This window comes from Dendrobates tinctorius, unplaced genomic scaffold (assembly GCF_039654945.1).
Source record: "Dendrobates tinctorius isolate UK_male_01 unplaced genomic scaffold, ASM3965494v1 ptg000038l, whole genome shotgun sequence".
NCBI classification, from domain to species: domain Eukaryota; kingdom Metazoa; phylum Chordata; class Amphibia; order Anura; family Dendrobatidae; genus Dendrobates; species Dendrobates tinctorius.
Genome location: NW_027361706.1, coordinates 3,318,431 through 3,330,564, shown reverse-complemented (window position 1 = coordinate 3,330,564; position 12,134 = coordinate 3,318,431).

The following is a 12,134-nucleotide window of genomic DNA, read 5'->3' as shown; positions in this document are numbered from 1 at the left end:
ATGCCTGCCTCCGTGCTGTGTCCTCCGGGTCCTGGGCTCAGTCAACCTCCAGGCAAGATAGGATGCTCCCTTCGAACACTCCGCCAACATGTACCTTTCTGAATGTCTCCTCTATAGCGCCTTTTACTGAAGTACTCCTAGTACTGAGTTACACTGGAGTGCCTCCTGACAGATGTTCCCAAGAACTCTACTTGTACAGCAGACAGCTGTAGCCTGCTTCGGGGACGCCTTACTCCTGAGTCCCAGCTCACTATCCAAGTTGCTGTTGTGCCCCCAAGTCTTAGATGGGAGTAGCTCACTACTCCACCGGTGTCTGCTGCAGAGCCTTCAGTATCCATACAACCTCGGGGACCGGGCCCCGGCCTTGCGTTTAGAACTTCTAGGCAGGGTTCTCCTCTAACCAACGTCCTCTCTGTTCCATTTTTCTCCTTCATTCTGTACTAATCCCTCTCTCTCATAGAAGGTCAGGTTTCAGTCCAATGTCTTTCTCCTTCTTTCCTTTCCTGTGCCAGCTGGCTCAGATCACTGAGGCAGCTGCAGCACTCCTTCCTCCATCCCTCTTCCAGGAATCCTCACTCCTCTCCGAGTGACTCTCTCTCTCTCTGACTGACTGACTAACTAACTCTTCCTGCTCTTTATGTAGTCTAAACTCCACCCGCCTCCCAGCACGTTTCGTGTTCCAAGCAGGGAACCACCAAAGGTGCTCTGCTACCCTCTAAGCAAGGAGCCGCAATGTGGCTTTGCTGAACTACCATGTTGTGTGGGATGCGAGTGTTGCAGCGTGGTCAGGAGTTCTCACCTTACCTGGATGGTGGGGCACCACACCTCAGGAGGAGGTGCAGTACCTCTGTGGCGACTGAAGCCTCAGGGGTGCCACAGTAACACGGGTTGCCCTCGCAGGGGCTCTAAAACAAGCAAACACAAACGGGTAGAACACAACTACTTCCGGCAATAGCCGGTCACTATAGGGCCGCGGTATGGCTGACTACGGGTCCGTAAATATATAGTCAACTTAGCCGTCCAGGCGTCCCTCGCCATTCGGGATGGTGGTCTTTCGGCGTAGTAGTCGCTGGGCCCAGTTGCTGAGGCGTTGGCGTAGTCTTCGAACGCTCCAGCGCTCTGATGACACTGGGGCCCCACAGGCCCCGGCTGAGTCCTTGGACGGATGGGCCGCAGTTCCCAGACTGGGGCAAGTGGCAGCGATGTAGGGTGGCGAATCACAGACCACCCGCGCAGCTAACGGCTGCGACGGGGAGTCCACGGCCAGCAGAGGCTCGGCCCCTGCTGCGAACCGGTGCGGGACAGTGGTGGCCGGTGGCGGCACTGTACTTGCCGCGAACACTGGTGAGAGCAGGGCGACTGCGGGTGGCGGGTAACAGGTCGCTGCCGCGGGGTGGAGCGAGATGGCAGCGGCCGCGGGTAGGCTGCAGCCGCGGGCTGGAGCGGGGCAGCAAATCTCGGATGATCGCCCTGCCACCGTCCCTCTGGAGTCCTCAGTCGGCATCTTCCCTGGCACTGGTAGGTCGCTCTATCTTGCAGTCGCTCTCACAGTCTCCTGCTGCCTCTGTCACAGTCTGCTCACTCATCGTCCCGGGGATTCCCCGCCTCCTTTATATTGTTCCCTCCCCCAGCCCATCTGTCTGTCACAACAGCCTGTCCACGAACTCTGTCCCCCGGGGACAGTTTCCCCCGGAACCCAGATGATGACTCCCTTGGTTCCGGTCCGGACACTCGACGGGGGCCATTCCTCCCACACTACCATGGTGATGTTTATGATTTAGGGGCACTTGTTCAGCATACCATTGCACTGCATGGTTGGCTATATGAGCCTCCTGATACTGAGTGAATCAGCTGCCTGATGTTTACATTAACTCTTTCTATTACTATTGGTTTGACATAGGTTATTTTTTGCTCTGTCCTGCTATTATGTTCTGCTCATAGTCTGTGGCCATCAGTCTTGTGGATCATGTGTATTCATACATACTAATTGACACATGATATATTTTATTGTACATGTTACTATTTATGTAATTGATGAACTTCTGTATTAATAAATACTTATTTTTCGTTGTATATGGTAAACTCATTTTTTTCTCTGTATTTTCTGATATGTATCTGAGTTTATATACATGAAATTTTCTTGACTTTGTGCTGGTACTTTTTATGTTTATGTAGGAGCCAGACGGGAGCAGCGCATGGCACGAGGAGAGGTGAAAATTGTGGAGTTTTTTAATATATCAGTGAGTTCTGGACTGTGGGGCCATTCTCGGGGGGAGGGGGGATGTGGACTGTGTTATATATTATGTGGGCTGTGTTATATTCTATGTGGCTGTGTTATATATTATGTGGCTGTGTTATATACTATGTGGACTGTGTTATTTACTATGTGGGCTGTGTTATATATTATGTGGCCTGTGTTATATACTATGTGGCTGTGTTATATACTATGTGGCTGTGTTATATTCTATGTGGTCTGTGTTATATTCTATGTGGCTGTGTTATATACTATTTGGCTGTGTTATATACTATGTGGACTGTGTTATTTACTATGTGGACTGTGTTATTTACTATGTGGGCTGTGTTATATACTATTTGGCTGTGTTATATACTATGTGGACTGTGTTATTTACTATGTGGACTGTGTTATATATTATGTGGCCTGTGTTATATACTATGTGGGCTGTGTTATATACTATGTGGCTGTGTTATATACCATGTGGCTGTGTTATATTCTATGTGGCTGTGTTATATACTTTGTGGCTGTGTTATATACTATGTGGCTGTGTTATATACTATGTGGGCTGTGTTATATACTATGTGGGCTGTGTTATATACTATGTGGCTGTGTTATATACTATGTGGCTGTGTTATATACTATGTGGGAAGTGTTACATATTATGTGGACTGTGTTATATACTATGTGGGCTGTGTTATATACTATGTGGGCTGTGTTACATACTATGTGGACTGTGTTATATACTATGTGGACTGTGTTATTTACTATGTGGGCTGTGTTATATACTATGTGGCCTGTGTTATATACTATGTGGGCTGTGTTATATACTATGTGGCCTGTGTTATATACTATGTGGGCTGTGTTATATACTATGTGGACTGTGTTATATACTATGTTGGCTGTGTTATATACTATGTGGCCTGTGTTATATACTATGTGGCCTGTGTTATATACTATGTGGCCTGTGTTATATACGATGTGGCTGTGTTATACACTATACTATGTGGCTGTGTTATATACTATGTGGGCTGTGTTTTATACTATGTGGCTGTGTTGTATACTATTTGGGCTGTGTTATATTCTATGTGGCCTGTGTTATATACTATGTGGCTGTATTATATACTATGTGGCTGTGTTATATACTATGTGGCTGTGTTTATATACTATGTGGGCTGTATTATATTCTATGTAGGCTGTATTATATTCTATGTGGGCTGTGTTATATACTATGTGGCTGTGTTATATACTATGTGGATTGTGCTATATACTATGTGGCTGTGTTATATACTATGTGGGCTGTGTTATATACTATGTGGCTGTGTTATATACTATGTGGGCTGTGTTATATATTATGTGGGCTGTATTATATTCTATGTGGGCTGTGTTATATTCTATGTGGCTGTGTTATATACTAAGTGGGCTGTGTTATATACTATGTGGACTGTGTTATATACTATGTGGACTGTGTTATATACTATGTGGTTGTGTTACATACTTTATAGGCTATGTTATATGTTATGTGGCCTGTGTTATATACTATGTGGCCTGTGTTATATACTATGTTGGTGGGTTATATACTATGTGGCTGTGTTATATACTATGCGAACTGTGTTATATACTATGTGGCTGTGTTATATACTATGTGGGCTGTGTTATATACTATGTGGGCTGTGTTATATACTATGTGGACTGTGTTATATACTATGTGGCTGTGTTATATACTATGTGGACTGTGTTATATGGGATTTGGATGTTTCGCCCCCCGCAGTTCGCCCCCAGCAGTTCGCCCCTGCACATTTCGCCCCCAGCATTTTGCCCCCAGGGTGTTTCGACCCCGCACATTTCACCCCCGCACATTTCGCCCCATACCCAAGGAGCTGCAGCTGTGACAGGTAAGTATGTCAGTTTTTTTGTGTTCTAGGGTGATAATACTCCTTTAAGGCCAGCCAGATGAGACACTGGGTGAGCTGCTGAAAAGGCAGCCACAGGAATCCCCAGCAATTGGGGTCCTGTATATTTTACCCTCAGGTATGTTCAGCCCTAGATGTTTTGTTCCCTGCATGTTGACCCCAAAAGCTGAGGGTGAAACATCAGGGGTCAACATGCTAGGGGCGAAACATCAGATGGCGACCCATCCAGGGACAAAATGCTGTAGGTGAAACATCCGGGGGCGAAACATCCAGGGGCGAAACGCTGGGGGCGAAGTGTGCGGTGGCGAAACATCCTGGGGGCCAAATGCTGGGGGCAAAATGTACCTGGGGCAAACTGCTGGAGGCAAATTGCTGGGGGCGAAGCTTCCTATAACCGCTCTTAATAGGGTGCATTTCCTGGAGTTGGACAATGCATTATTCTGCACATTGCTTCCTTCTAGAATTCCTGCCCATGATAAGGAGATTAAAGATTTTCTCTATTTCCTATTTTCAGTAACAAAACAAAGGTTCAGGAAGAAGATGAGCTGATAGAAATAATAAGTGATGACCCAGGTAAGTACAATAATGTGGGTCTATAAAAAAAAAGCAAATGAACTGCATATTTTTTTTTGCTGCTTAAAGGGTAGGAGAACTTATTTTTTGGATAGAGGAAAAAACGATTGTACCGTGATGGAAAAAGCGGACACATTGACCAAAAATGGATGAAAATTTTCTCTTTGCATGCAAAAACAACCCCAAAACATCTGAATGAGGCCTAAAGGTACTGTCACACTTAGCGATGTACCAGCGATCCCGACCAGCGATATGACGCGGTCAGGATCGCTGGTGCATCTCTAAGTGGTCGCTAGTGAGCTGCCACACTGGCAGATCTCACCAGCGACATCGCTGGGGACGGGGGTCGCTACTTACCTGTCACACCAGGCGATCCTGCATCCTCCCGCCCGGCTCCACGCGTCGCTCGTCATCACAACAGGAAGCTGACGACGAGAAGCGGTCCTGAACGTTCTCGCGCGATCAGCGATAACCGGGGGGGAGCGGGTTGTAGGTAAGTATCACACACAGCGATATCGCTAGCAATATCGCTATAACGTCACAAGTTATAGCGATATTGCTAGCGATATCGCTTAGTGTGACAGTACCTTTACTAATTTTGAGTTGGCCTCCTCCATTACACCCAAAGAAATAATTACATTATCTTCTCCTGTTTTTCACAAACAGAGCGTCCCTTCAATATCAGAAAAGAGGAAATAGTGGACTGGGTAAGGTCAGTGGAAGGCTGAAAGAGACGAAGAAAGAATACAATCAAGATTTATAGACAACATTATTATTATTATTATTATTATTATTATTATTATACAATTTATAGCGCCATTTATCCATGGCGCTTTACATGTGAAAAGGGGCAAATATAGACAAGTACAATAAACATGAGCAGTACAAGACACACATAAGTACAAAAGGAGAGAGGACCCTGCCCGCAAGGGCTCACAGTCTACAGGGTTGGGTGAGGATACACTAGGAGAGGGTAGAGCTGGTTGTGCGGCGGATCAGTAGACTGTGGGTCACTGCAGGTTATAGGTTTGTCGGAAGAGCTGGGTCTTCAGGTTCTTTTTGAAGGTTTCCATGGTAGGCGAGAGTCTGATGTGTAGGGGGAGGGAATTCCAGAGAATCGGGGAAGCACAGGAGAAGTCTTGTATGCGGTTGTGGGAAGAAGAGATAAGAGGAGAGTAGAGAAGGAGATCTTGAGAGGATCGAAGGTTGCATGCTGGTAGGTACCGGGAGACCATGTCACAGATGTAAGGAGGAGACAGGCTGTGGGTGGCTTTGTATATCATAGTTAGGGTTTTGAACTGGAACCTCTGCACAATAGGAAGCCAATGAAGGGCTTGACATAGGGGAGAGGCTGGGGAATAATGGGGAGACAGGTGGATTAGTCGTGCAGCAGAATGTAGGATGGATTGGAGTGGTGCCAGAGTGCTAGAGGGGAGGCCAGAGAGTAGGAGGTTGCAGTAGTCAAGGCCGGAGATGATAAGGGCATGCACTAGTGTTTTTGCGGTGTCATGGTCAAGGAATGCACGGATCCGGGAAATATTTTTGAGATTGCGACAGCAGGAGGTTAGGGTTTGGATAAGTGGCTTGAAAGCGAGGGCAGAGTCGAGGATCACCCCGAGGCACCGAGCATGCGGGACTGGGGAAAGTGAGCAACCATTGACATTGATGGATAAGTCTGGTGGAGGGGTAGAGTGAGATGGGGGAAAGATTATGAATTCTGTTTTGTCCATGTTCAGTTTTAGAAAGCGAGCAGAGAAGAAAGCTGAAATAGCGGACAGACATTGTGGGATTTTGGTCAGTAAGGAGGTGAGGTCAGGTCCAGATAGGTAGATCTGCGTGTCATCGGCATAGAGATGATACTGCAAGCTGTGGACTTCTATGAGCTGTCCCAGGCCAAAGTTGTAGATGGAGAAGAGTAGGGGTCCTAGAACTGAGCCTTGAGGAACACTGACAGATAATGGGAAAGGTGAGGAGGTGGTGTGGGAGTGGGAGACACAGAATGATCAGTCTGTTAGATATGATGAGATCCAGGATAGGGCCAAGCCTGTGATGCCCAGAGATGAGAGAATCTGGAGCAGGAGGGAATGGTCCACAGTGTCGAAGGCAGAAGACAGGTCCAGGAGAAGAAGGACTGAGTATTGTCGCTTGCTCTTGGCGGTTAGTAGGTCGTTGGTGACTTTAGTTATGGCAGTTTCAGTTGAGTGGTGCAGTCGGAAGCCTGATTGTAAGCGGTCAAAGAGGGAGCAGGAGGAGAGGTGGGAGGACAGTTCAAGATGGACAACATCAACAATATCATCATTACCACCAGTGAGATCATCACTACCATCATCATCATTACCACCAGTGAGCTCATTACTACCATCATCATCATTACCACCAGTGAGATCATCACTACCATCATCATCAATACCACCAGTGAACGGTTTTGTCAGCAGATCGTCAGTATTCTCACAAATAAATCTAAAGAGAATAGAACATCAGAAAGTTTCCTGAATGCAAAAAACTTTCTTAAAAATAAAAGCAGAAAATGTGATAGTTTCACATTTATACCTGTACTTACTGTGACAAATGTTGTCTGTGTAATCATATTATAATATTTATTGCCCCCAATTTTTTTTAACTCTCAACTTTTTTTTTTATTTCAGTCTTTGACATATACCCTTCACTTTTCTACTGTTGGGATATGGGTATTTTTTCCTTAAAATTCATGTATTTGGGGCTAAAAATCATTTTTTCAACTAGGTTTTATTAATGAACTTTACACCAAATGAGATGTCCCTTTTCAGAGATTCCTTGACGAGGTGGGTTGGGTTGATCTTTGAGGGATGCGTCCGCCATGCAGGGTCGGTTTTAGACAAAGTGGGGCCCTTGGCAAAAGCTTAAAGTGGGTCTGCAAATGCTCACATATCGCTCCATCACTCAGAAACATTTCTGTTGTATTTACTTGCGCTGAGTTCAGGCCGCTAAACGAGCCCGATCGACAATATTGAAGTCATTCAACGCTTGTTTCCTGGAATTTTTAGGGTATCTGCACACGTTCAGTAATTGGCAGCGATTTGTATGCAGCGCATGTCCGCTACGTTCATAGTGTTGCCAGCTATTGAATGCAGGTGATTCTGAATGTGTCCATTTTACTGTGCGGAATTAAACCTTCAAATACATTGTACGGGTGAGATTTATCTTACGGAGGCTTGTGTCTCTGCAAGATAAATAGACATGCTGCGAACTGGAGAGACACGCCACATGTCCATCTCTGGGTGATCCGTGGGCATCGGTGCACGCACAGTAGGCATGGGATTTCTTGAAATCCCATCCGCTATGCTGTAACATCTGGATGCTGCACAGGTACGCAGCATCCAACCCACATCATTTACTGACCGTATGCACCTACCCTTACTCTGGCTGAGGGAGAATGATTGGTGCAGATAGTCCTTGATACTGTATAATGCAGGTCCCATATAGTACATATAGTAAAATGCGCTCCCATGGTCCTTGATAGAGTATACTGCAACCCCCCTCAGAGTATAAAGCAGCCCCTCAGAGTATAATGCGGCCCCCCACAAACACACACACATAGTGCAGCCCTCACACACAGTATAATGCAGAACCCACACCCACAGTATTATGCAGCCCCTTCAGAGAATAATGCAGCTCCCTCAGAGTATAATGCAGCCCTTTCAGATTATAATACAGCCCCCCCACACACACAGTATAATGTAGACCCCCAGAGTATAAAGCAGCCCCCTCAGAGTATAATGCAGCCCCACACACACAGTATAATTCATCCCCCCACAAACACACACAAAGTATAGTGCAGCCCCCACACACAGTATAATGCAGCCCCCCACACAGTATAATGCAGCCCCCACACACAGTTTAATGCAGCCCCCACACATACAAAGTATAGTGCAGTCCCCCAAACACACAGTATAGTGCAGTCCCCCCACACACACAGAATAGTGCAGACACACAAAAAAACAGTATAGTGCATTCTCCCCACACACAGTATAATGCAGACAACACAGTATAGTGCAGTCCCCCACACACAGTATAGTACAGCAGACAAACACACACCAAAGTATAGTGCAGTCCCCCCATACACATTATAGTGCAGCAGACATACACAACACAGTATAGTGCAGCTCCCTATACACAGTATAGTGCAGACAACACAGTATAGTGCAGTCAACCCCACACACAGTATTGTACAGCAGATATACACACTCCAAAGTATAGTGCAGTCCCTCCATACACACTATAGTGCAGCAGACATACACAACACAGTATAGTGGAGGCCCCCCCACACACAGTATAGTGCAGACAACACACTATAGTGCAGTCCCCCCACACACAGTATAGTACAGCAGACACACACACACACCAAAGTATAGTGCAGTCCCCCCATACACACTATAGTTCAGCAGACATACACAACACAGTATAGTGCAGTCCCCCCATACACACTATAGTTCAGCAGACATACACAACACAGTATAGTGCAGTCCCCCCATACACAGAATAGTACAGCAGACACACACACACAGTACTTACCTGCTGCTCTCGCTTCTGCATACTGCAGAGCTTCTCAGCTTCAAATCGGCTCCCCTGTTGGTACATGCTGAGTCAGAGGCGAGTGATGGGAGAGGGAGCATCACATGATGCTCTCTCCTTCATTACTGCTTTCAACTGTATCGGCATCTATAATTTGATATGATTATTAACAGGTTGGCTTAAGATTATTTCAAGGTTTTCTATGGGTCTGATCACTTTGATAATGGCTACAGTAACGAGGCGTACAGAGCGGAGTCGCATGTGTACGAGGTGTACGGAGCGGAGCCACGTATGTATGAGGTGGATGGAGCGGAGCCGTGTGTGTACGAGGTGTATTAAGTTTGAAAGGAATGGCGCCCGCCAGCTCAAATTTTTTTTATGTGCGGCACATTTACTCTGCCGAGTTTGAGACCTCTGCTGTAAAGTGTCAGATCACTGATCTGACACTTTGCAGTGCACTGTGTAAGATCAGCGATCTGACATGTACTGCAGGAGGCTTTCTCAACGCCTAATCTCAGCAGGCACTGAGAAATCCACCTCCCTGCAGGACCCCGAAGGCCCCCGCGGCCATCTTGGATCCGGGGGCCTGCACTGTTCCCTGCGTGATTCTTCCCTATGCCCATGTTTGATCGCAGTGTGCCAGGGGTTAATGTGCCGGGGGCAGTCCGTGACCGCCTCTGGCACATAGTGCCGGGTGTCAGCTGTGATAATCAGCTGAGACCCGGCCACTATCAGCGGCGCTCCCCCAGTGAGCGCTGCTGATCGCTATGACGTACTATCCCGTCCATGGGAATTAAGTCCCAGGTCACATGGACGGGATAGTACATCATATGACAGAAAGGGGTTAATATGGAGCATCTTATAGGGCCACCATTAACCTTTGTGCAGCATTATATGGGGCATATATTAATATGGAGCATCTTATGGGGCCACCATTTTACTTTTATTAGTATCTATTTTTATTTTTGAAATTTACCAGTAGCTGCTGCATTTTCCACCCTCGGCTTATACTCAAGTCAATAAGTTTTCCTAGTTTTTTGTGACGAAATTAGGGGCCTCGGGTGATGCTCAGGTCGGCTTATACTCGAGTATATATGGTATGTCAAATTGGTAGCTAGACCCTAGTGGGTCTTGCACAGTGTCATTTTTACTACAGTCCACAGATGTAATTTAGATCCCTAATCTCACCTCTGCTTTACAAGCATGATGAATTAATAGGAAAAACACATGGTATTGATGGAGCTGTTGTTTTCCTGCCAAAGAAACTCAATAAGATCAATGAGGTGGTTAGCCGCACACGGAATGGAGAAATAGTAAAGATGACAATTAGTTTCACATTTGAGTTAAAACTCTCTTCACCAATTTGCTTTCACTTTTACAACATTATATTCCGAAGCCTTGAAGAAAAAGATGAATATATTGTGAAGCAAATAGGTGTGAATAATTATCACCCAATTGATGTTACATAAGTCAAATCAATCCTATAAAGAGAGCACGGCACTCAGGAATAGCTTGGTTGTTGGTGCTCAAGTCGGGTATCCAACCCATCAATCAAAAAATGACAAAAATCTTTGCAGTCAATATGTGAAATATTCAGACACTTTTATTTTGTGCATCCAGACAGAAAGGTTTAAACGTTTTCGGTCCAGCATAGGACCTTCATCAGAAAAATCTCGTTTACTGAAATAAATAAATCCTTGCAATGGTAGCCAAAAGAAGGACAAAGTAGAGAGTCTGGATGGCCAGTGGAAATGTTAAATGGCTGGCGTCTGGAAAGCGTATGTGGACTGAGCCGTCCAAAGTCATAAGTCAAAACATACACAACCTAACAATGGGGAATTGATTTACCACCAAAATTTTGAAGTATGAGACTAAGATAAGATAAGATAATCCTTTAATCGTCCCACCAAGGGGAAATTCAGAGCATTACAGCAGCAAGGCAGGAACAAGTACAGATACAGATGCATAAAGGTACATATACGAAAAAAAAAAAAAAAGATGTAACCGGACTATCACAACTTTGGATCTATCAGTTCACTGTTTGGGTCGTTCTCCATTTTGGACAGTGCTGGTTATACAGCCTAACTGCAGCAGGAAGGAAGGACTTTCGATAGCGCTCCCTCTCACATTTAGGATGAAGTAGCCGGTCACTGACAGTACTGCACATCTTTGTCACGGTCTCATGCATGGGATGGGAATCATTCTGCACCATGTAGCTCACCTTGGCCAGTATCCTCCTGTCGCCTACTTCCTGAACTGGATCAAGGGGGCATCCCAAGACAGAGCTGACCCTTCTAATCAGTTTGTCCAGCCTATTTCTGTCCCTGGTTGATATGCCACTACCCCAGCACGCCACACCAAAGAAGATGACTGATGCCACAACAGAATTGGAGAAGGATGCAAGGAGTGCCCCTCTAACTCCGAAGGCCCTCAGCCTTCAGAGCAGATAAAGCCTACTTTGGCCCTTCCTGTACACTGCATCCAAGTGATGGGCCCAGTCAAGCTTATTATTGAGGATCACACCAAGGTACTTATAGGTGTCGACTATCTCAATGTCATTTCCCTGAATGTTCACCACTACTGGTGGATTTTTTCCCTTGCGAAAGTCCACCACCAATTCCTTGGTCTTCACGGAATTAATCCTAAGGTGGTTCCTCTGACACCACTCCACAAAAGCTTGGTTAGTATCTCTGTACTCTCTTTCATCTCCTCCTGAGATGAGGCCTACTATTGCAGAGTCATCAGAATACTTCTGCAAGTAGCAGCTAGAAGAGTTGCACTTAAAATCCGCAGTGTACAGTGTGAAGAGAAAAGGGGCAAGAACTGTACCTTGAGGTGCCCCTGTATTGCAGATCACTGTGTCT